This window comes from Hordeum vulgare, chromosome 4H, assembly GCF_904849725.1.
Source record: "Hordeum vulgare subsp. vulgare chromosome 4H, MorexV3_pseudomolecules_assembly, whole genome shotgun sequence".
Classification (NCBI taxonomy): Eukaryota; Viridiplantae; Streptophyta; class Magnoliopsida; order Poales; family Poaceae; genus Hordeum; species Hordeum vulgare.
In genome coordinates this window covers 550908723-550935302 of record NC_058521.1, presented here as the reverse complement: position 1 = coordinate 550935302, position 26580 = coordinate 550908723, and the positions used below count along the sequence as shown (strand labels likewise).

The 26580-nt window shown below is 43.0% G+C and overlaps 1 pseudogene; it reads right to left on the bottom strand.

Annotated features, from left to right (window-relative positions):
- Positions 1-26580, bottom strand: part of LOC123450738 — a 98512-nt pseudogene that overhangs the window by 36161 nt on the left and 35771 nt on the right.

Genomic DNA, 26580 nt, shown 5'->3' with positions numbered 1-26580 from the left:
GACACCAAATACTACTTTTCATCAATTGCAGTTCATCAACTCTATGTATGAGAAACCAAATACTCCAGGCCAATTCTGTTGGTCTTAATTTCCTTTTGTAGTCAACTTTCATACATACTGTAAAAGGACCTCGACTATCCTCATGTGCATCAATCAACTTGCAAAGGACTATACGATACTGCATTCCTAGCAAACCAAAGAGCAGAATTTCATTTGTTGATGCAAAATTAAATAATACTGCTTCCAGCACAAATAATGAAGAGCATTCGTTAATGATTGACGAAAAATACAATAACAGGCATAACTGAACGAGTACTTTTAACTGAATCCACATACTATCTGAAGTTTGACAGTGATGGCCCAGTCTGATTCCCCTAAATTCCCTCCAAAACCCCTCCAGGCCTCGACCCGAAAAACCCTCAAATCGGTGTCGAGGGTGACCTGACGGGGATGAGAAGGGCGACGGCCGACGGGGAGAGCGAGGCCCTGAACTTTGACTGTCTGACAGACAGCGATCCGGGCCCGATTCCCCGAAATTTTACTGAAGTTCAAACTCCCTCTAACCCCAAAACTTGGAACCGGGCGTCACTTACATTGTAGCGGGGTGCGTGTCGGAGACGTCGAAGGGGGCAAAGAGGAGCAGGAAGGGGGCGACGGGGCCGAAGTGGAAGAAGGTGTCGGGGACGGCGAGGCGAGGCGAGCGGCGCGAAGTGCCCGACGATGGCGCGGGGAGGCTGTGAGGGCTGGAGGCGTGCGATCGGCGATTAAGACGGGGAGGCGACGTCGCCCCGGCGAGCTAAGAGGAAGGGAAGCGGGGGCGGAGGGACGGCGGTGTGTTCCGTACAGCTACCTCTAGGGCTTGCAGTCCATTTGGAATGCGGGCTGAGCGCGGTGGAGCGAAGTGGAGGGTTTTCGCCCGTCAGCGCGTGGCTTCAAGTCCGTTCCGTGAACCGCGCAGCGTGTCTTGTGTTTTGCTCCCAGGGCCCGGCCCTCTGCCAGAACGAGAGAGAGAGGGGGCGACGCCGAGAGCCCGCGACGGTATCTTCCAAGGCTCTCGGCCTAGTGAGGCAATGAGCCACCGACCGACCAAGAGGGAAGGATCAAGGCCAAGGTCAAGGTAAAAAAAAAATACAAATCCAAGGCCAAGGTGAGGGAGCAATGATCATGCGAGCGGAGCAAGAAAATCTAATATGTGTACTTTTCTGCAGAATCAAACTTTCACGTTGGTTATAATAGTATTTTATATTATGAAGCCAAGGAAGTATGTGTGGATGAGTTCATTTTTTAAAACTAGTCGATTGACCAACTGTTTGATGTTCGACGGGCCCCGTTTTCTTCTCTTTTCTTTGGTGGGGAAGGGGATGGTATAATAAGTTAAAAATAGAGCTGTCAGTCGGACAACTATGATGCGGGTCTAACATCCGTGCGGTCCTCTCTTCTATCAAAGCTAGCCTGCAAAGTGGTTGGTCATTGAGGTTGGCCTCATGACAAGGTTTGTAAGCTCTGTCTCACTGGATATAAACATAAATGAGCTCTCGCATGAAAAATGTCTTTTCTCCAGTGGTGTGGGGGGTCTTGTCACCACTTGGTCATTCATTCCCCCACGGGGCAGCGCATATTTCTCGCCTCTCATGGACTTATGGAACTCTTATGTCGTAGAGCGTGATGTGACCGCTTGCATGAGGTTCGGTCAAGCTACCACTTGCATGAGGTTCGGTCAAGCGTGATGTGACCGCTTGCATGAGGTTCCAAAAGGGAACGTTATGCATGATTGTGGGTTCGGGTCCCTCGATGTCTAGCTTGAGTGATAGAAACATGAGACTAGGGGATGTGTTTGTTGCCACCAGGGAGAAAACAACGGTGCTTGTGACCACGGTTGCAAGGATTGTTTACCTTACGCATAGTTCGTTAATGCAATTGTCCGTTGCTTTGAGTTTAGACTTTGGGTGGGGCTCGCAACTTAATACCGGAGAGATGTTCTGGATATATATCTCAAGGTGGATGATTATTAAGTAGATGCTGATGAATAAACGGTCTACTTGTCTCGGCGTATTGCCCATTATTATTGAACCTCTAACTATCAAGGAGCATAATTAGCATTGCGGTGCGATCATAATTCTGTCAATTGCCCAACCGTGATTTGTTTACCCTAGCATAGTTGTTTATCATCTTTTGGGAGAGAGACATCACTAGTGAACGTCATGTGACTCCGGTCCATATCACCATCATTGCTTACACCTCCATCATTTACCGTTTTCTTTACTTTTCCGTTGCAATCACTATTACCTTCCCGCTTGTGTTTTGATCCTTTGCAAACTACAAGGCTGGAGAGATTGACAACCTCTCTGTACTTGTTGGGAGCAAAGTTATTTGTTGTGTGTGCAGGTCCACGTCTTCTACTAGCGCCATGGTGGAAGACACCTACTTGTTGAGCCTAGGAGTCATCCTGGTTCGATAAACCTTACAGTCTTCGTGTAAGGGAAATTTGTTGCTGACTACATCTCCACCTTCCACTTGGGGTCCAACGAGGGGCGAGAAGCATATACATCACCTCGTCATCAAGTATATATTTGGATAAATGTAAGAAGAATGTGTACCTCGGACATCGTCGATTTCTTTCGATCAAGCATCTCTTAAGAAAGAAAGGCAAACATTTCAAAGGTGAGGCAGACCACCAGAAGAAGCCTAACCACCGTATTGGTGATCATATACTTGATATGGTCAAGGATTTAAAAGTAATCTTTGGAAAGGGTCCTGGCGGACAATCTATTTCGAATGACGTGGACGGACACGCACCCATGTGGAAGAAGAAATCTATACTTCGGGACCTACCCTATTGGAAAGTCTTAGAGGTCCGATGTGCAAACGACGTGATGCACATGACGAAGAATATTTGCGTGACACTGCTAGGCTTCTTGGGCGTGTATGGGAAGACAAAAGATACACCGGAGGCACGTGAGGACCAACAACGTATGCACAGAAAAGACGACATACATCCAAAGCAGTATCAAGGTCCTGCCAACTACACTCTTACCAAAGAAGAGAAGGAAATCTTCTTTGAATGCGTTCTCAGCATGAAGGTCCCGTCTAGCTTCTCATCGAATACAAAGGGAATAATAAATATGGAAGAGAAAAAAATCCAAAACCTAAAGTATCATGTCCGCCACGTGATTATGACGCAATTGCTTCGAGTTGCATTGAGGGGGCTTCTACTAGAAAATGTTTGATTAGCCATTGTGAAGCTATGTGCATTCCTCGATGCAATTTCTCAGAAGGTAATCGATCCAGAAATCCTACCAAGGTTACAAAATGATTTGGTGCAATGTCTTGTCAGTTTTGAGTTGGCGTTCCCGCCATCCTTCTTCAATATCATGACACACGTCCTAGTTCACCTAGTCAAAGAGATTGCCATTCTGGGCCTTGTATTTCTACACAACATGTTCCCCTTTGCGAGGATCATGGGAGTCTTAAAGAATTATGTTCATAGTCGTGCTAGGCCAGATGGAAGCATCTCCAACGGCATGAAACAGAGGAGGTTATTGAGTTTTGTGTTGACTTTATTCCCGACCTTAAGCTGATTAGTGTTCCTGAATCACGACATGAATCACGACATGTAGGGACGTGCATTCTTGGGCGCAAGCACACTACACAGTTCTACAAAATTCTACCTTGGTGGCCCCGTATATCAATGAACACAAGAATATTCTATGCTCCAAACACCCGGAGCAGTCTAACGACTAGATCACACGTGAACACATGGGGAATTTCGACGGTTGGTTGCAAACAAATCTCATGGGTAACAACACCTTTGGAGATGGCTTGTACTTGTTGGCCAGGACACCATCTTCGATTGTATTGATTTTCCAAGGGTATGAGATAATTGAGAATACATTTAACATGATCGCCCGAGATAAAAAGAGCACCAACCAAAACAGTGGTGTCCGCTTTGATGCAGCAAACACCAATAGGGCAAAGGACACATATTATGGTTACGTAGAGGAGATATGGGAACTTGACTATGGACGTGATTTTAAGGTCCCTTTGTTTCAGTGCAAATGGGTCAATCTGACAGGAGACGGGGTAATGGAAGACCCGTGATACGGAATGACAACAATGAATCTCAACAATCTTGGTGTTGGAAATATGCCCTAGAGGTAATAATAAATTAGTTATTATTATATTTCCTTGTTCATAATAATCGTTTATTATCCATGCTAGAATTGTATTGATTGGAAACTCAAATACACGTGTGGATACATAGTCAAAACACTATCCCTAGTAAGCCTCTAGTTGACTAGCTCGTTGATCAAAGATGGTCAAGGTTTCCTAACCATAGACAAGTGTTGTCACTTGATAACGGGGTCACATCATTACGAGAATCATGTGATGGACAAGACCCAAATTATATACATAGCATATTGATCGTGTCATTTTATTGCTATTGTTTTTTGCGTGTCAAGTATTTGTTCCTATGATCATGAGATAATATAACTCACTGGCACCGGAGGAATACCTTGTGTGCATCAAACGTCACAACGTAACTGGGTGACTATAAAGGTGCTCTACTGGTATCTCCGAAGGTGTCCGTTGAGTTAGTATGGATCAAGACTGGGATTTATCACTCCGTGTGACGGAGAGGTATCTCGGGGACCACTCGGTAATACAACATCACACACAAGCCTCGCAAGCAATGTGACTAAGTGTAAGTCACGGGATCTTGTATTACAGATCGAGTAAAGAGACTTGCCGGTAACGAGATTGAAATAGGTATGCGGATACCGACGATCGAATCTCGGGCAAGTAACATACCGAAGGACAAAGGGAATGACATACGTGATTATATGAATCCTTAACACTGAGGTTCAACCGACAAGATCTTCGGAGAATATGTAGGATCCAATATGGGCATCCAGGTCCCTCTATTGGATATGGACCGAGGAGTGCCTCGGGGCATGTCTACATAGTTATCGAACCCGCAGGGTCTGCACACTTAAGGTTCGATGATGTTTTAGTATAGTTGAGTTATATATGTGGTTACTGAATGTTGTTCGGAGTCCCGGATGAGATCACGGATGTCACGAGGGTTTCCGGAATGGTACGGAAACGAAGATTTATATATAGGATGGCTTCATTTGGTTACTGGAAGGTTTTCGGGCATTACCGGGAATGTACCGAGAGTGACGAATGGGTTCCGGAAGTTCACCGGGAGGGGGTGATAACCCACAAGTATAGGGGATCGCAACAGTTTTCAAGGGTAGAGTATTCAACCCAAATTTGTTGATTCGACACAAGGGGAAGCCAAAGAATATTCTCAGGTATTAGCAGTTGAGTTGTCAATTCAACCACACCTGAAAGACTTAGTATCTACAGCAAAGTATAAGTAGCAAGGTAGTGTGATAGCAACAGTAGCAACAGTAACAGTAGCAATAGTGACAGCGGTAGCAGCAGAGTAAGAGTAGCAGCAGTAATAGCAGTAGTGACAGAGTAACAGTAGCAGTAGTGACAACAGTAGCGACAAAGTAACATAGCAAGGACCAGTAGGAAAAACTCGTAGGCATTGGATCAGTGATGGATAATTATGCTGGATGATATTCATCATGCAACAGTTATAACACGGAGAGATATGTAACTAGCTCCAGTTCATCAAAGTAATGTAGGCATGTATTCCGTATATAGTCATACGTGCTTAGGGAAAAGAACTTGCATGACATCTATTGTCCATCCCTCCTGTGGCAGCGGGGTCCTAATGGAAACTATGGGATATTAAGGTTCTCCTTTTAATAGAGAACCGGAACAAAGCATTAGCACTTAGTGAATACATGAACTCCTCATACTATGGTCATCTCCGGGAGTGGTTCCGGCTATTGTGACTTCGGGGTTTTCGGGTCATAACACATAGTAGGTGACTACAACTTGCAAGATAGGATCAATAACACACATATATTGACGAGAACATAATAGGTTCAGATCTGAAATCATGGCACTCGGGACCTAGTGACAAGCATTAAGCATAACAAAGTAGTAGCAACATCAATCTCGGAACATAGTGGATACTAGGGATCAATCCCCATCAAAACTAACTCGATCACATGATAGATATCTCATCCAACCCATCACCGTCCAGCAAGCCTACGATGAGATTACTCACGAATGGTGAAGAGCATCATGGAATTGGCTATGAAGGAAGGTTGGTGATGACGATGGCGACGATCTCCCCTCTCCGGAGCCCAGGACGGACTCCAGATCTGCCCTCCAAAGGAAGAACGAGAGGTGGCGGCGCCTCCGTATCGTAAAACGCGATGAACTCTTCTCCTTGAATTTTTTTTTCCAGACGGAAGGGACTAAATAGAGCTGGAATTGGAGGCGGTGGAGCTCCGTGGGCCCCACAAGCCTGCTAGGCGCGACCAGGGAGGCGCGCCTGGTGGGCTTGTGGGCTCCATGCTCCACTCCTCTGGTTGATTCTTGCGCCAGTATTTTTTATATATTCCACAAAAAATCCTCGTAAATTTCCAGGTCATTCCATGAACTTTTATTTCTGCGCATAAACAACACCATGGCAATTCTGCTGAAAATAGTGTTAGTTCGGGTTAGTTCCATTCAAATCATGCAAATTAGAGTCCAAAACAAGGCAAAGGAGTTTGGAAAAGTAGATACGACGGAGACGTATCAACTCCCCCAAGCTTAAAGCCTTGCTTGTCCTCAAGCAATTCAGTTGAAAAACTGAAAGAGACAAAAGAAGAACTTTTATGAACTCTGTTTGATCTTGTTGTTGCAATTATGTCTAACTCATATTCAGAATTTCAGCAAGATCATAAGCAAACCACATAAGCAATGACATCCAGGTCTCATGGTAAACTCATATCAATGGCATAATCAATTAGCGAGCAATAATAATAAGTTTCAAATGTCAACACTTCAATCAAAACAATCATGAAGCAATATGAACAGATGGTATCTCGCTAGCTCTTTCTGAGACCACAAAACATAAATGCAGAGCACCTTCAAAGACCAAGGGCTGACTGAACATTGTAATTCATGGCAAAGAAGATCCAGTCATAGTCATACTCAATATCAATTAAAAGCAAAGCATAGAAATGGCGGAGGTGCTCTCTAATTGGTGCTTTTATAAGAAGAGGATGACTCAACAGAAACATAAATAGATAGGCCCTTCACAGAGGGAAGCATTGATTTGAGAGGTGCAAGAGCTCAAGCTTTGAAGACAGAGATAAATAATTTTGGGTGGCATGCTTTCACTGTCAACGCAATGACCAAGAGTTTTCACCATCTTCCATGCTACACATACTATAGGCGGTTCCCAAACGGAAAAGTAAAGTTTTGACTCCCCCACCACCGATCAATCACACTCCACGATTAGCCGAATACTCGGGTGTCGTCCATACCAACAACAATCTAGGGGAGTTTTGTTTGCAATTATCTTTTCGATTTGAGCATGGAACTGGGCATTCCAATTACCGACCCCTCTCTCGTGAGTGATAGTGAATAAACACATATCGAGGATAACACGCCTAGCATGAAAGATACTGATCGCCCCTTGTCACCACATGAGCGGTTCGGGCATGCAAAACAGATTATTTCTTGAAGGTTTAGAGAGTGGCACATGCAAGTTTACTTGGAACGGCAGATAGATACCGCATATAGGTAGGTATGGTGGACTCATATGGAACAACTTTGGGTTTATGGAAGTGGATGCACAAGTAGTATTCCCGCTTAGTACAAGTGAAGGCTAGCAAAAGACTGGGAAGCGACCAACTAGAGAGCAACAACAGTTATCGAAATGCATTGAGATTAACCAACATTGAGTGCAAGCATGAGTAGGACATAAATCACCATAAACATGAATATCATAGAGGCTATGTTGATTTTGTTTCAACTACATGTGTAAACATGCGCCAAGTCAAGCCACTTGAATCATTCAAAGGAGGATACCATCCTATCATACTACATCATAATCATCTCGAGATTCATGTTGGCATCCAAGACAAACCATTATAAGCTCCTAGCTAATTAAGCATGGCATTAGAAACTATGATCTCTAAGTTGTCATTGCAAACATGTAATCAGGAACGATGAGCTAGTCATATTTACAAAAACAAAATAAATCGAGTTCATACCAGCTTTTCCAGGCTCGGTCACTTTATCATATATCGTCATTATTGCCTTTCACTTGCACGACCGAATGATGTGAACAATAATAAGAGTGCTCGTGCATTGGACTAAGCTGGAATCTGCAAGCAAACACAAAGGAGAAGACAGAGTAATATGGCTCTTTGACAGATAAATAGATATGCATGCGAGAGCCACTAAACATTGTAACCATGGTCTTCTACCTTGACCCAAAGAAAAAGAAAACTATTTACACGGGAAAGCTCCCAACAAGCAAAAGACGAACAAGAAATCTTTTTGGGTTTTCTCAAACTAGACAAACACATGAGAAGAAAACAAGAAAAAGAAATAAACTAGCATGGATGATACAGTGGCAAAGTGTGAACACCGACTAACAAAGTGAAAGTGTGAGCATGAATATAAAGTCGGTGAGAAACACGTACTCCCCAAGCTTAGGCTTTTGGCCTAAGTTGGTCTACTCCCATGAATGGTCCGGGCGATACCCAAAATCATAATGGGGGTTGTACGGGAGCGTTGCAGCTACCGCCTGAATAGCTGCCTCACGGAGGGGAGCAGCCTTTGCCTCCCTCTCATACTCCTCTGCCTCTCCTCTGGTTATGTAATATCTCCGTTTTTCCTGAAAGTCAAAGAAGGCAGGAGCAGGAAGGGTAATATGGAAAACACGCTGTCGGTTAAATATTAACCGGTATAGGAGGGATTCATTATCCCTCTCAAGGAACTCATAGTGTGTCATAGTGGCGCGATCAAGGGAAGCTGTATGGAGCGGGGGATCTCCTTCGCGGATGGGTACTCCAAGAAAATTTGCTATGTGCTACCTCTTGAGCTTGCGTTGGTTTTCCCTTGAAGAGGAAAAGGGTGATGCAACACAGTAGCAGTAAGTATTTCCCTCAGTTTTAAGAACCAAGGTATCAATCCAGTAGGAGAATCAAGCCAAGTGTCCAGAGTACCTGCACAAACACAAACAAGCTTGCACCCAACGCTATAAAGGGGTTGTCAATCCCTTCAATATTGATTGCAAAGTGAGATCTGAAGGCGGAAAGTGCAACGAAGTAAAAGTGTAAGGCTGAAAATATGATGTGAAGTACACCCGGGGGCCATAGTGTTCAATAGAGGCTTCTCTCAAAATAGCAAATATTACGGTGGGTGAACAAATTACTATCGACCAATTGATAGAACCGCGCAAAGTCATGACGATATCTAAGGCAATGAACATACATATAGGCATCACGTCCGAAACAAGTAGACCGATACTTTCTGCATCTACTACTATTACTCCACACATCGACCGCTATCAAGCATGCATCTAGTGTATTGAGTTCATGACGAACAGAGTAACGCCTTAAGCAAGATGACATGATATAGAGGGATAAACTCAAACCAATGATGTAACCCCATCTTTTTACCCTTGATGGCAACAACACGATGCGTGCCTCGCTACCCCTTCTGTCACTAGGTGAGATCACTGCACGGTATGAACCCAAAACCAAGCACTTCTCCCATTGCAAGAATCATAGATCAAGTTGGCCAAACAAAACCCACAACTCGAAGAGAATTACAAGGATATGAAATCATGCATATAAGAGATCAGAAGAAACTCAAATAAGATTCATAGATAATCTGATCATAAATCCACAATTCATCAGATCTCGACAAACACACCGCAAAAGAAGATTACATCGGATAGATCTCCATGAAGATCATGGAGAACTTTGTATTGAAGATCCAAGAGAGAGAAGAAGCCATCTAGCTAATAGTTATGGACCCGAAGGTCTATGGTGAACTACTCACGCATCATCGAAGAGGCCATGGTGTTGATGAAGAAGCCCTCCGTATCCGAATCCCCCCTCCGACAGGGCACGAGAACGTGTCCTAGATGGGATCTTGCGGAGATAGAAGCTTGCGGCGGCGGAAAAGTATTTTCATGGATCTCTCCCGTAGTTTTGGATTTTTCGGGAATTTATAGGCGGAAGAGGTAGGGCAGACGAGCCACAGGGGGCCCACAAGCCTGTTAGGCGCTCCCCCTGGCTGCACCTAGGGGGCTTGTGGCCTCCCCTGGTGACCTGTGCCTTGGTTCTCACGTCCCCCGCATATCTTCTGTTACGGAAAAAAATCTTTTCGGAAGTTTTATTCTGTTTGGACACCGTTTAAAATTCTCCTCTGAAAGGGGTCAAAAACACGGAAAAAATAGGAACTGGCACTTGGCACTGAGTTAATAAGTTAGTCCCAAAAAAGATATAAAAGGCATACAAAACATACAAAGTTTGACAAGGTAATAGCATAGAATCATCAAAAATTATAGATACGTTGGAGACGTATCAAGCATCCCCAAGCTTAACTCCTCCTCGTCCTCGAGTAGGGAAGCGATAAAGACTGAATTTTTTATGTGGAATGCTACCAAGCATAGTTGTCCTTTGTAACTTCTTTCATGTGACATGAATGTTCAGATCCGTAAGATTCAAAACAATAGTTTGCTACTGACATGAAAACAATAATACTTCAAGCAAACTAGCAAGGTAATCATGAACTTTCGAAATAATAAGGCGAGAGAAAGTTATCCCTACAAAATCATATAGTCTGGCTATGGTCCATCATCCCCACACAACTAATTTAAATCATGCACAACCCCGGTATTGGCCAAGTAATTGTTTTCGCACTCTTACTTTATCAAACCTTTTTCAACTCTCACGCAATACATGAGCGTGAGCCATGGATATAACACTATGGTGGAATAGAGTGTGGTGGAGGTTGTGAGACAAAAAGGAGGAGATGGTCACATTGACTCGACGTATCAAAGGACTATGGAGATGCCCATTAATAGATATCAATGTGAATGAGTAGGGATTGCCATACAAAGGATGCACTAGAGCTATAAGTATGTGAAAGCTCAAAAGGAGAACTAGTGGGTGTGCATCCAACTTTCTTGCTCACGAAGACCTAGGGCAATTTTGAGGAAGCCCATCATTGGAATATACAAGCCAAGTTATATAATAAATATTCCCACTAGCATATGGTGGTGACAAAACGAGAGGCTCTCAATCATGAAGAACATGGTGATATTATGAAGCACAAGTGTGGAAAGAGATAGTAGCATTGTCCCTTCTCTCTTTTTCTCTCTCTTTTTTTTGTTTGGGCTCTTTGGCCTCTTTTTTTGTGGGAAACTTTGGCCTCTTTTTTTTATTTCCTCACATGGGAAAATGATCTAATAATGATGATTATCACACTTTTATTTACTCACAACTCAAAGCTTAGAACGATGATGACTCTATAGGAAATGCCTCCGGGAGTGTACCGGGATGTGCAACGATCTAGCTTGGCGTATGACATTGAAACATCTCGCTAGCTATCTTACGATCATGCAATGGCAATATGAGATTGACGACACAAGTCATGAGACGGAACTATGAGAGTTGCATGGCAATATATCTCGGAATGGCTATCAAAATGCCATAGTAGGTAGGTATGGTGGGTGTTTTGAGGAAGGCATATGGTGGGTTTGTGCACCGACGAAAATTGCGCGTTACTAGAGAGGCTAGCAATGGTGGAATGTGAAAGTGCATCTATACCATGGACTCACATTAGTCACGAAGAACTCACATACTTGTTGCGAAAGTTTTTATTAGTAATTGAAACAAGGTGCTAAAAGCATACTCCTAGGGGAAGGGTTGGTAGGTGTTAACCATCGCGCGATCCCGACCGCAACACAAAGGATGACAATCAATAGATCAACTATGCTCCGACTTCCAAACATAGCGGTTCACCATACGTGCATGTTACGGGAATCACTAACTTCAACACAAGTATTTCTAGATTCACGACACCCTACTAACATAACTCTTAATATTACCAAATCCACGTCTCAAAACTAATTGAGAGGAATCAAACTTCTCTTTCTACTCAATGCACATGAAGAAGGAAGTTTTATTGTATCCTCTTTGGGTACCTATCACCTTTGGGACTACTTTCATAGCACAAGCCAACTACCAAGTTACGCACGGCCGTGCTCTAAAAGATCTAAATGAAGCACACAGAGCAAAATTGTCTAGCTCAAAAGATATAAGTGAAACACAATGAGTATTCTAGCAAATTCACAATGAGTGCATGTCTCTCTCAAAAGGTGTGCAGCAAGGATGATTGTGACACAACAAAAAGAAAAGACTCCTACAATACAAGACGCTCCAAGCAAAAAGCATATCATGTGGTGAATAAAAATATAGCTCCAAGTAATGTTACCGATGGATTGAAGACGAAAGAGGGGATGCCTTCCCGGGGCATCCCCAAGCTTAGGCTTTTTGGTGTCCTTGAATTTGGCTTGGGATGCCTTGGGCATCCCCAAGCTTGAGATCTTTCCACTCTTTATCCCTTTGTCCATGAGAACATCACCCAAAACTTGAAAACTTCACAACACAGAACTTAAACAGAAACTCGTGATACCATTAGCACAAGAAAACAAACTACCACCACTTTAGGTACTGTAGCAATCTTAACTTCTATTTATATTGGTGTTAGATTACTATATTCTCACTTTTCCATGGCTAGTACTCCCCGATACTATCCATAGTTTCATCAAAACAAGCAACCAACACAACAAAAATAGAATCTGTCAAAAATAGACCAGTCTGTAGCAATCTGTATACTTTGTATACTTCGGGTACCTCAAAACTTCTTAACCATTACGACGGTCTGGGCAAAAGGCATATCAACCAGCAGCAAGAAGAATAAACTCAAAAGCTCTTTCTGGATAAAAATGAAAAATAATTTCGTGAGCGAAAAGTTTCTGTCTTTTTCCAGCAGGATCAAACAACCAACACCAAACTAGTCATAAAGGTTTTGCTTGGCTCAAACACAAAAAGAAACACAAAAAACACAATCATAACAGAATTATGATGGTGTGGACGCAACAAAACAGAAAGAAAAAGATAAATTCATTGGGTTGCCTCCCAACAAGCGCTATTGTTTAACGCCCTTAGCTAGGAAGATATTGAGAACTCTTGGTCATTGCGTTGACAATGAAAGCATGCCACCCAAAATTATTATCTCTGTTTTCAAAGCTTGAGCTGTGGCACCTCTGCAAATCAATGCTTCCCTCTGCGAAGGGCCTGTCTATTTATTTTCCTGTTGAGTCATTCTCCTCTTATATAAGCACCCATTAGAGAGCACCTCTGTCATTTTTATGCTTTGCTTTTGATTGATATTGAGTATGACTATGACTGGATCTTCGTTGCTATGAATTACAATGTTTAGTCAGCCCTTGATCTTTGAAAGTGCTCTGCATTTATGTTTTGTGGTCCTAGAAAGAGCTAGCGAGATACCATCTATTCATATTGCTTCATGCTTGTTTTGATTGAAGTGTTGGTATTTGAAACTCATTATTATTTGCTCGTTAGCTGATTATGCCATTGATATTAGTTGACCGTGAGACCTTTGTGTCATTTGCTTATGTGGTTCACTTGTGATCTTGCTGAAATTCTGGTTATGAGTTAGACATAGTTGCAACAACAAGATCAAACAGAGTTTGTCAAAGTTTTTCTTTCTCTCTCAGTTTGTCAACTGAGTTGCTTGAGGACAAGCAAGGTTTTAAGCTTGGGGGAGTTGATACGTCTCCATCGTATCTACTTTTCCAAACTCTTTTGCCCTTGTTTTGTACTCCAATTTGCATGATTTGAATGGAACTAACCTGGACTGACGTTGTTTTCAGCAGAATTGCCTTGGTGTTATTTTTGTCCAGAAATCAAAGTTCTCCAAACGTCCTGAAAATCTATGGGGAGCAGTATTGGAAAATAAGAAAAATATCTGCGCCAAGTTGCACCTGAGGGGGTGGGCCAGTGGGCCACAAGCCCTGGCTCCGCCACCACCCCCTGGTGGCGGTGGGCAGGCTTGTGGGGCCCACACGGCTCTGCCGCCCCCAACCTCAGGTCTATAAGTTCCCTTTCGTCCCAGAAAAAATAAAAAGAGAAGGTTTCGTCGCGTTTACGATACGGAGGCACCGCCACCACCTGTTCTTCATCTGGAGGGAAGATCTGGAGTCCGTCTTGGGCTCCGGAGAGGGGAAATCGTCACCATCGTCATCATCAACCTTCTTCCCTCTCCAATTCCATGAAGCTCTTCATCGTTCGTGAGTAATCTATTCGCTGGCTCGCTGGACGGTGATGAGTAGGATGAGATCTATCATGTAAACGAGTTAGTTTTGATGGGGATTGATCCCTAGTATCCACTATGTTCTGAGATTGATGTTGCTACTACTTTGCCATGCTTAATGCTTGTCACTAGGGCCCGAGTGCCATGATTTCACATCTGAAATTGTTATGTTGTCACCAATATATGTGTGTTTTAGATCCGATCATGCAAGTTGTAGTTACCTACTATGTGTTATGATCCGGCACCCCCGGAGTGACAATAACCGGAACCACTCCCGGTGATGACCATAGTTTGAGGAGTCCATGTGTTCACCAAGTGCTAATGCGTTGGTCCGGTTCTTTATTAAAAGGAGAACATTAATATCCCGTAGTTTCCTTTTGGACCCTGCTGCCACGGGAGGGATGGACAATAGATGTCATGCAAGTTATTTTCCCTAAGCATGTATGACGACACACGGAATGCATGCCTACATCACATTGACGAACGGGAGCTAGCCACATATCTCTCCGTGTTATAACTGTTGCATGATGAATATCATCCAAACAAATCACCGACCCATTGCCTACGAGTTTGTCCTACTACTGCTCTTACTACTGTTGCTACTGCTGTTACTTGTCTTGCTCTGCTGCTACTGTTGCTACTACTGTCGCTTGCTACTGTTGCTACTTGCTACTGCTGTCACTACTGCTTTTCCTTGCCGCTGCTATTGCTCGTTATACTGCTGCTACCTGCTACAATTTTGGTTCGCTGGTCGTTGACGGGAACTGACAATTTCCGTCAACAAGGCAACTTGGCGCCATTGATACAATCGTTAGGACTAGTCTGCCGTCAACAGATCGTTTCTGACACCGTTGTTATCATACTACTTTGCTACTGATACTTTGCTTGCAGATACTAATCTTTCAGGTGTGGTTGAATCTGACATATTCAGCTGCTAATACTTGAGAGTATCCTCTGACCTCCTATAGGCGTATCAACAAATTTGGGTCGAATACTCTACCCTCGAAAACTGCTATGATCCCATGCGCTTGTGGGCCGTCAACAACATTCTTCTAGTTTCGATTGCCGGAGAGTGCTAGCAGCATTCTTCTGGTGCCGTTGCAAGGGGAAGAACAGTTGACATCACTATCCAGCATGCATCTAGTGTATTGAGTTCATGACGAACAGAGTAACGCTTTAAGCAAGATGACATGATGTAGAGGGATAATCTCAAAACAATGATGAAAACCCCATCTTTTTACCCTTGATGGATGATACGTCTCAAACGTATCTATAATTTTTGATGGTTTCACGCTGTTATCTTGTCATCTTTGGATGTTTTATGTACCTTTTATATCTTTTTTGGGACTAACTTATTAATTCAGTGCCAAGTGCCACTTCCTGTTTTTCTGTGTTTTTGGCTCTTTTCAGATCTGATTTTGGAACGGAGTCCAAACGGAATAAAAACACTGAAATGATTTTTTCCCAAACGGAAGAAGATCAGGGGGCCTCTAGGCCAAGCCAGGTGGCTCCAGGGAGCACACAAGCTCCCACTCCGCCACCAGGGGGGAGGCGGCGGTGACAGGGCTTGTGGCCTCCGTGGCCGCCCCCTGACCTTGATCCTTGGCCTATACATTCCCAAAAATTCAGCAAAAAATTAGGGGAGCCTCGTAAATACTTTTCCGCCGCCGTAAGCTTCCGTTTCCGCGAGATCTCATCTGGAGACCCTTCCCGGCGCCCTGCCGGAGGGGACTTTGGAGTTGGAGGGCTTCTTCATCATCATCATCGCCCCTCAAATGACTCGTGAGTAGTTCACTTCAGACCTACGGGTCCGTAGTTAGTAGCTAGATGGCTTCTTCTCTCTCTTGGATCTTCAATACAAAGTTCTCCATGATCTTCATGGAGATCTATCCGATGTAATCTTCTTTGGCGGTGTGTTTGTCGAGATCCGATGAATTGTGGATTTGTGATCAGATTATCTATGATATATATTTGAGTCTTTGCTGATTTCTTATATGCATGATTTGATATCCTTGTAAGTCTCTCCGAGTCTTGGGTTTTGTTTAGCCAACTAGATCTATGATTCTTGCAATGGGAGAAGTGCTTGGTTTTGGGTTCTACCATGTGGTGACCTTTCCCAGTGACAGTAGGGGCAGCAAGGCACACATTAAGTAGTTGCCATCACGGGTAACAAGATGGGCTCTGGCGTTGATATGAGATTGTCCATCTACATCATGTCATCTTGCTTAAAGCGTTAGTCTGTTGTTTTGTACTTAATACACTAGATGCATGCTGGATAGCGGTCGACGTGTGGAGTAATAGTAGTAGATGCAGAAAGTATCGGTCTACTTGTTTTGGACGTGATGCCTATAGATATAATCATTTCCATAGATATCGTCACGACTTTGTGTGGTTCTATCAATTGCTCGACAGTAATTTGTTCACCCACCGTCTACTTGCTTTTATGAGAGAAGCCACTAGTAAACACTACGACCCCCGGGTCTATTCACATCCATCGTTTACACCTCCGATTTTACTTTGCTTTGTTACTTTGTTGCTTTCAGTTCTCACTTGGTGAACAATCTATAAGGGATTGACAACCCCTTCATAGCGTTGGGAGCAAGCTTTTGTGTTTGTGCAGGATCTTGTGATACTCCTCCACTGGATTGATACCTTGGCTCTCAAACTGAGGGAAATACTTACCTCCGCTGTGCTACATCACCCTTTCTGCTTCGAGGGAACACCAACGCAAGGCTCCAAGGCCACGGGGGAAATCCTTTGCATACTTGCCTAGGAAGTCCCTTAAGGCGTAGCCGCGGCTGAAGGATTCCTCGTGCCGTCGACACGACTATTCTTGGCGCCGTTGCAAGGGAAGCACACCTGACATCAATGGCAACAACACGATACGTGCCTTGCTACCCCTTCTGTCACTGGGTGAGGTCACCGCATGGTATGAACCCAAAACCTAGCACTTCTCCCATTGCAAGTATCATAGATCTAGTTGGCCAAACAAAACCCACAACTCGAAGAGAATTACAAGGATATGAAATCATGCATAAGAGAGATCAGAAGAAACTCAAATAAGATTCATAGATAATCTGATCATAAATCCACAATTCATCGGATCTCGACAAACACACCGCAAAAGAAGATTACATCGGATAGATCTCCATGAAGATCATGGAGAACTTTGTATTGAAGATCCAAGAGAGAGAAGAAGACATCTAGTTACTAGCTATGGACCCGTAGGTCTATGGTGAACTACTCACGCATCATCGGAGAGGTCATGGTGTTGATGAAGAAGCCCTCCGTGTCCAAATCCCCCCTCCGGCAGGGCACCAGGACATGCCCCAAATGGGATCTTGCGGAGACAGAACCTTGCGGCGGCGGAAATGTAATTGCGATCGTCTCTTTATTTTCTTGGGAATATTTGGGAATATATAGGCGCAAGATCTAGGTCAGGGGACCTCCAGGGGCCCCACATGCCTGGATGGCACGACCCCCTGGCCACGGGGTGGGGGCTTGTGGGGCCCCTGGGGATCTGCTGGCTTGGCTCCCAAGTTCTCCGATCGTCTTCCGTTCCAGAAAAAAATCTTTTCGGAGATTTTCTTCCTTTTGGACTCCGTTTCAAAATCTCCTCTGAAAGGGGTAAAAAACATGGAAAAAACAGGAACTGACACTTGGCACTGAGTTAATAAGTTAGTCCCAAAAAATAAATAAAAGGCATGCAAAACATCCAAAGTTTGACAAGATAATAGCATGAAACAATCAAAAATTATAGATACGTTGGAGACGTATCAAGCATCCCCAAGCTTAACACCTGCTCGTCCTCGAGCAGGGAAGTGATAAAGACTGAATTTTTGATGTGGAATGCTACCTAGCATAGTTGTCCTTTGCAACTTCTTTCACGTGGGATGAATGTCCAGATTCAGAAGATTCAAAACAGTAGTTTGCTATTGACATGAAAACAATAATAATTCAAGCAAACTAGCAAGGTAATCATGAACTTTCAAAATAACAAGGCCAAGGAAAGTTATCCCTACAAACTCATATAGTCTGGTTATGCTCCATCATCCTCACACAACTAATGTAAATCATGCACAACCCCGGAATTGGCCAAGTAATTGTTTTCGCACTCTTACTTTCTCAAACTTTTTATAACTATCACGCAATACATGAGCGCGAGCCATGGATATAACACTATAGGTGGAATAGAGTGTGGTGGTGGTTGTGAGACACAAAGGAGGAGATGGTCACACTGACTCGGCGTATCAATAGGCTATGAAGATGCCCATTAATAGATATCAATGTGAATGAGTAGGGATTGCTATACAAGAGATGCACTAGAGCTATAAGTATGTGAAAGCTCAAAAGGAAAACTAGTGGGTGTACATCCAACTTGCTTGCTCACGAAGACCTAGGGCAATTTTGAGGAAGCCCATCATTGGAATATACAAGCCAAGTTATAAAATGAAGATTCCCACTAGCATATGGTAGTTACAAAGCAAGACGCTCTCAATCATAAAGAACATGGTGCTAACATGAAGCACAAGTGTGGAAAAAGATAGTATCATTGTCCCTTCTTTCTTTTTCTCTCATTTTTTATTTGGGCTTTTAGGCCTCTTTTTTCTTTTCTCTTTTGTTTTTGTTTTTTGGGCTCTTTGGCCTCTTTTTTTCCTCACATGGGACAATGCTCTAATAATGATGATCATCACACTTTTTAGTTACTCAAAGCTCAAAGATCACAATGATGATGACTCCATAGGAAATGCCTCCGGCAGTGTACCGGGATGTGCAACGATCTAGTATGATCATGCAATGGCAATATGAGAGTGACGACACAAGTCATGAGACGGAACGATGGGAGTTGCATGGCAATATATCTCGGAATAGCTATGAAAATGCCATAGTAGGTAGGTAGGGTGGCTGTTTTGAGGAAGCAATTTGGTGGGTTTGTGCACCGGCGAGAATTGCGCGGCACTAGAGAGGTTAGCAATGGTGGAACGTGAAAGTGCATCTATACCATGGGCTCACATTAGTCATGAAGAACTCATATACTTATTGCGAAAGTTTTTATTAGTAATCGAAACAAAGTGCTAAACGCATACTCCGAGGGGAAGGGTTGGTAGGTGTAAACCATCGCGCAATCCCGACCTCAACACAAAGGATGACAATCAATAGATTAATTATGCTCCGACTTCCTAACATAGCGGTTCACCATACGTGCATGCTACGGGAATCACTAACTCCAACACAAGTATCTCTAGATTCACAACACCCTACTAACATAACTCTCAATATTACCGAATCCATGTCTCAAAACTAATTGATAGGAATCAAAACTTCTCTTTCTATTCAATGCACATGAAGATGGAGGTTTTTGCATCCTCTTTGGGTACCTAGAACATTTGGGACTACTTTCATAGCATAAGCCAACTACCAAATCACGCACCGCCGTGCTCTAAAGATATAAGTGAAGCACAAGAGCAAAAAGTATCTAGCTCAAAAGATATAAGTGAAGCACTAGAGCAAAAGTTTCTAGCTCAAAAGATATAAGTGAAGCACTATGAGCATTCTAACAAAATCATGATGAGTGCATGTCTCTCTCTCTCAAAAAGGTGTGCAGCAAGGATGATTGTGACACAACAAAAAGAGAAGACTCCTAAGATACAAGACGCTCCAAGCAAAACACATATCATGTGGTGAATAAAAATATAGCTCCAAGTAATGTTACCGATGGATTGAAGACGAAAGAGGGGATGCCTTCCCGGGGCATCCCCAAGCTTAGACTTTTATGGTGTCTTTGAATTTGGCTTGGGGTGCCTTGGGAATCCCCAAGCTTGAGCTCTTTCCACGCCTTATCTCTTTGTCCATGAGAACGTCACCCACAACTTGAAAACTTCACAACACAAAACTTAAACAGAAACTTGTGATAACATTAGTACAAGAAAACAAACTACCACTTCTTTTGGTACTGTAAAAAACTTGAATTCCATCTATATTGATGATGGGCTACTTTATTCTCACTTTTCCATGGCTAGTACCCCCCGATACTAACCATAGTTTCATCAAAACAAGCAACCAACTCAACAAAAACAGAATCTGTCAAAAACAAACCAGTCTGTAGCAATCTGTATACTTCATATACTTCTGGTACCTAAAAAAATCTGAACAATTACGAAGGTCTGGGGAAAATGCATATCAATCAGCAGAAAAAAGAATAAACTCAAAATCTCTATCTGAATAAAAATGAAAAATCATATCGTGAGCAAAAAGTTTCTGTCTTTTTCCAGCGGGATCAAACAACCATTACCAAGACTAGTCATAAAGGTTTTGCTTGGCTCAAACACAAAAAGAAACACAAAAAACACGATCACAGCAGAATTATGAAAGTGTGGACGCAACAAAACAGAAAGAAAAAGATAAATTCATTGGGTTGCCTCCCAACAAGCGCTATTGTTTAACGCCCTTAGCTAGGCATAGGAGCGATAGAATCACGTATCATCGTCTTTGGTGCTCAAACCATAAGTAGCCCTCATCATGGATTCATAAGGCAATCTTATTTTCTTTCTAGGAAAGTGTTCCATGCCCTTCCTTAAAGGAAATTGAAATCTAATATTCCCTTCCTTCATATCGATGATAGCACCAATAGTCCTTAGGAAAGGTCTACCAAGAATAATAGGGCATGTAGGATTGCAATCAATGTCAAGCACAATGAAATCCACGGGTACATAGTTCCTATTTGCAATAATAAGAACATCATTGATCCTTCCCATGGGTTTCTTGATAGTAGGATCAGCAAGATGCAAATTAAGATAACACTCTTCAATCTCATTAAAACCCAGAATATCACATAAAGACTTTGGAATCGCAGAAACACTAGCACCCAAATCACACAAAGCATTGCACTCATAGTTTTTGATTTTGATTTTGATGGTAGGTTCCCACTCATCATGAAGCTTTCTAGGGATAGAGACTTCCAATTCAAGTTTCTCTTCAAGAGCTTTTATCATAGCTTCGACGATATGATCGGTAAAGGCTTTGTTTTGGCTATAAGCGTGTGGAGAGTTCAACATGGATTGCATCAAAGAAATGCATTCAATCAAGAAGCAACTATCATAATTGAATTCCTTGAAATCCACGGTAGTAATTTCATTACTACTCAAAGTTTTAACATCTTCTACCCCACTTTTAATTCTTTTAGCATCAAGATAGATGGACTCCGAATCCTTGGGGGCACTTTTCAACCAAAGTGGATTCATATCCAGCCCCATATTCATTAGGTTTGACACAAGAAAACAAAGATTCAATGGGAGTCACACCAAGCACTTTAAGATCTTCGTGATTCTCATCACGAGAACACGCCTTTTTAAGCCATTCATGTCTAGCACAAATTTGGGCGGTTCTTTCTTGGCTCTCAATCATGGAAACACGCATAGCTTTCAAATTTTCATCCATGTTGATTTTGGGAGGAGCACATCTAACTTTCAAAGCATCAACATCACAAGAAATCCTATCAACGCTCTTAGCCAAATCGTCAATTTTGAGTAGTTTTTCTTCTAAGGACGCATTGAAAATCTTTTGAGAGTTGATGAACTCTTTTATATTACTCTCTAGATCAGAGGGTAATCTATTGTAATTTCCATGGGTATTGTTGTAGGAGTTGCCAAAGTTATTAGAGGAGTTACTAGGAAAAGGCCTAGGAACATAGTTTCCTCTAAAAGCGTTGTTGTTGCCAAAGTTATTCCTACTAACAAAATTAACGTCCAAGCTAGCGATGCTACTCTCAATCAAAGAAGACAAAGGCATATCATTAGGATCCAAAGGAGCACTTCTACTAGCAACGAAATTCATTAACTCATCCATCTTAGAACTCAACGAGCTAATTTCTTCTATAGCGTGTACCTTCTTACTAGTAGGTGACCTTTCAGTGTGCCACTGAGAGTAGTTCGTCATGATGTTGTCTAAGAGCTTTGTGGCTTCTCCTAACGTCATTTCCATGAACGTTCCACCTGAGGCGGAGTCCAAGATATTTCTAGAAACAAAATTCAAGCCAGCGTAAAAGATTTGAATAATCATCCAAAGACTCGAGCCATGGGTGGGACAATTTCTAATCATTAATTTCATTCTCTCCCAAGCTTGTGCAACATGTTCATGATCAAGTTGCTTGAAATTCATGATATCATTTCAGAGAGAGATGATCTTAGCCGGCGGAAAATACTTGGATATATAAGCATCTTTGCACTTATCCCAAGAATCGATACTATTTTTGGGCAAAGAAGAAAAACAAGTTTTTGTGCGATCTCGCAATGAGAAAGGAAAAAGCTTCAATTTAATCACGTCATTATACACATCTCTTTTCTTTTGCATATCGCAAAGCTCAATGAAGGTATTGAGATGGCATGCGACATCTTCACTAGGAAGGCTAGGGAATTGCTCTTTCATAACAAGATTCAGCAAAATGGCATTGATTTCGTATGACTCCGCACTAGTGGCGGGAGCAATCGGAGTACTAATAAAATCATTATTATTAGTATTAGAGAAGTCACAAAGCTTGGTGTTTTCGTTCATGGTGACTTCAGCAAGCAAGCAAGCACACGAGCAAACAAAATGCGGGCGAGAAAAAGGCCGAACGAAAAAGGCAAATTGGTGAAGTGGGGATGAGTTAGCGACACCTACTTGGATGAGTTCTTGACTTGATCTTCCTCCCTGGCAACGGCGCCAAAAATTCTTTTGTTGCAGCAACAAAAGTCCTTCCTTGCCGCATAGGAATTATTCTTGTTACTTCTCTGGTTTGTGTCAGTTTTTCCCTTGAAGAGGAAAGGGTGATGCAGCACAGGAGCAGTAAGTATTTCCCTCAGCTTGAGAACCAAGGTATCGATCCAAAAGGAGGGCCTCGTCAAGTCCAAAGTACGCGTTCAAACACAAACAAACTTGCACCCAACGCTTCAAAGGGGTTGTCAATCCCTTCAAGATTGTTTGCAAAGTGCGATGTGAAGGCGGAAAGTGCAACGAAGTAAAAAAGTGTAAGGCTGAAAATATGGTGTGGAGTAGACCCTGGGGGCCATAGTGTTCACTAGAGGCTTCTCTCATAATAGCAAATATCACGGTGGGTGAACAAATTACTGTCGAGCAATTGATAGAACCGCGCAAAGTCATGATGATATCTAAGGCAATGATCTAGCATATAGGCATCACGTCCGAGACAAGTAGACCAATACTTTCTGCATCTACTACTATTACTCCACACATCGACCGCTATCCAGCATGCATTTATTGTACTGAGTTCATGACGAAAGAGTAACGCTTTAAGCAAGATGACATGATGTAGAGGGATAATCTCAATCCAATGATGAAAACCCCATCTTTTTACCCTTGATGGCAACAACACGATATGTGCCTCGCTACCCCTTCTGTCACTGGGTGAGGTCACCGCACGGTATGAACCCAAAACCATGCACTTCTCCCATTGCAAGAATCATAGATCTAGTTGGCCAAACAAAACCCACAACTCGAAGAGAATTACAAGGATATGAAATCATGCATAAGAGAGATTAGAAGAAACTCAAATAAGATTCATAGATAATCTGATCATAAATCCACAATTCATCGGATCTCGACAAACACACTGCAAAAGAAGATTACATTGCATAGATCTCCATGAAGATCATCGAGAACTTTGTATTGAAGATCCAGGAGAGAGAAGAAGCCATCTAGTTACTAGCTATGGACCCGTAGGTCTATGGTGAACTACTCACGCATCATCGGAGAGGTTATGGTGTTGATGAAGAAGCCCTCCGGGTCTGAGTCCCCCCTCCGGCAGGGCACCAGGACGTGCCCCAGATGGGATCTTGCGGAGACAGAAGCTTGCGGCGGCGGAAAAGTAATTGCGATCGTCTCTTTCTTTTTTGGGAATATTTGGGAATATATAGGCGCAAGATCTAGGTCAAGGGACCTCCAGAGGGCCCACAAGCCTGGATGGCGCGCCCCCCTAGCCACGGGGTGGGGGCTTGTGGGGCCCCTGGGGCTCTTCTGGCTTGGCTCCCAAGTTCTCCGATCTTCTTCCGTTCCAGAAAAAATCTTTTCGGGGATTTTCTTCCGTTTGGACTCCGTTACAAAATCTCCTTTGAAAGGGGTCAAAAACATGGAAAAAACAGGAACTGGCACTTGGCAGTGAGTTAATAAGTTAGTCCTAGAAAATAAATAAAGGCATGAAAAACATCCAAAGTTTGACTAGATAATAGCATGAAACCATCAAAAATTATAGATACGTTGGAGACGTATCAGGTCACCGCACGGTATGAACCCAAAACCAAGCACTTCTCCCATTGCAAGAATCATAGATCAAGTTGGCCAAACAAAACCCACAACTCGAAGAGAATTACAAGGATATGAAATCATGCATATAAGAGATCAGAAGAAACTCAAATAAGATTCATAGATAATCTGATCATAAATCCACAATTCATTGGATCTTGACAAACACACCGCAAAAGAAGATTAAATCAGATAGATCTCCATGAAGATCATGGAGAACTTTGTATTGAAGATCGAAGAGAGAGAAGAAGCCATCTAGATAATAGCTATGGACCCGAAGGTCTATGGTGAACTACTCACGCATCATCGGAGAGGCCATGGTGTTGATGAAGAAGCCCTCCGTATCCGAACCCCCCTCCGTCAGGGCACCAGAACGTGCCCAGATGGGATCTTGCGGAGACAGAACTTGCAGCGGCGGAAAAGTATTTTCATGGATCTCTCCCGTAGTTTTGGATTTTTTGGGAATTTATAGGCGGAAGAGGTAGGGCAGGCGAGCCACAGGGGGCCCACAAGCCTGCTAGGCGCGCCCCCCTGGCCGCGCCTAGGGGGCTTGTGGCCTCCCTTGGTGGCCTCTGCCTTGGTTCTCACGTCCCGTGCGTATGTTCTGTTCCGAAAAAAAATCTTTTTGGAAGTTTTATTCCGTTTGGACACCATTTAAAATTCTCCTCTTAAAGGGGTCAAAAACACGGAAAAAACAGGAACTGGCACTTGGCACTGAGTTAATAAGTTAGTCCCAAAAAAGATATAAAAGGCATACAAAACATCCAAAGTTTGACAAGATAATAGCATGGAACCATAAAAAATTATAGATACGTTGGAGACGTATCACTATGCGAGTGGCATAGATCCCACCAAAGAAATCCCCTTCATTAGTATTATTATTTAGCATCCTCGCTATTATAGCTCCCATGTTGAAACTTCTATCACACGTTACTGCGTTCTTAAGAATACTAAGGTCAGGTGCACAGAGGTGACAATGCTCAATCTTGCTGTTAGTGCATCTACCTATGAAGAGGGCAAAGTAATGCAAGGCAGGAAAATGAATGCTCCCCATGGTAGCCTGCGTAATATCTCTAGTTTCTCCAAAAGTTATACTAGAGAAAAAAAAATCTCTAACCGAAGATTTAGGAGGATCATTGAGACTACCCCAATCAGGTATCTTGCAAATTCTATTGAGATCCTCTAAATCCTTGGTATACGATTTGTCATAGAGATCGAACAGTACGGATGTGTCATGGCCAAGTGAAAATTTGAATCTACGAACAAAAGAGGCAGTGAAAGTAGTATACTGTTCACATTTATGGGAGATGAATTCTTCAAGTCCAACATTGTGAACAAGTGTATCAAACTCGTCTTTAAAACCTGCATCAATCATGAATTCATCAGAAGGCCATTCATATGGTTGTACCTATGCGTTCCTCGGTTGTAAGGATCGGGCTCCCGAATCGCGAGACGGGGACCCCTCTTGCTTGAGGAACCACCATGATAGTTTCTCGTGAACATCTTCCTTTTCGGAAATTTTCAGTGACTCAAAGGAAAAGTGAACAAGGCTCAATGGAACTCATAGCAACTACTCCGACAAGTGCCTAGAGGCCATATCACGCATCAAAACTACTTGGGACCAGCTAAAATTAGCATGCAAAGCTTAAGAACAAGGTCACCAGGGCAGCAAAAATACGCGACGTATAAGGCACTAGAGCAAAAACTAATTGGACCAATGGAGGAGTCACATACCAAGGAGCAATTTCCCCAAAACAGTTTGATGAATGGGGCTTTGCACAAGGAGATCGAAAATCGCAGCAAGAAGAGCAAGAACACGGGTTTGAGCTGCGAAACGATTTTTTTGGAGGTAGTAGAAGGAGATGGGAGCTAGAGTAAGTGGAGGGGGGACATGTGGGCCCCACAAGCCTGGTAGGCACGGCCAGGGGAGGTGCCCGCGCCTCCAGGGCTTGTGGCCCACTGGTAAATCCCCCTGACTAGCTCTCCGTCTTAGAATTTTTCAAA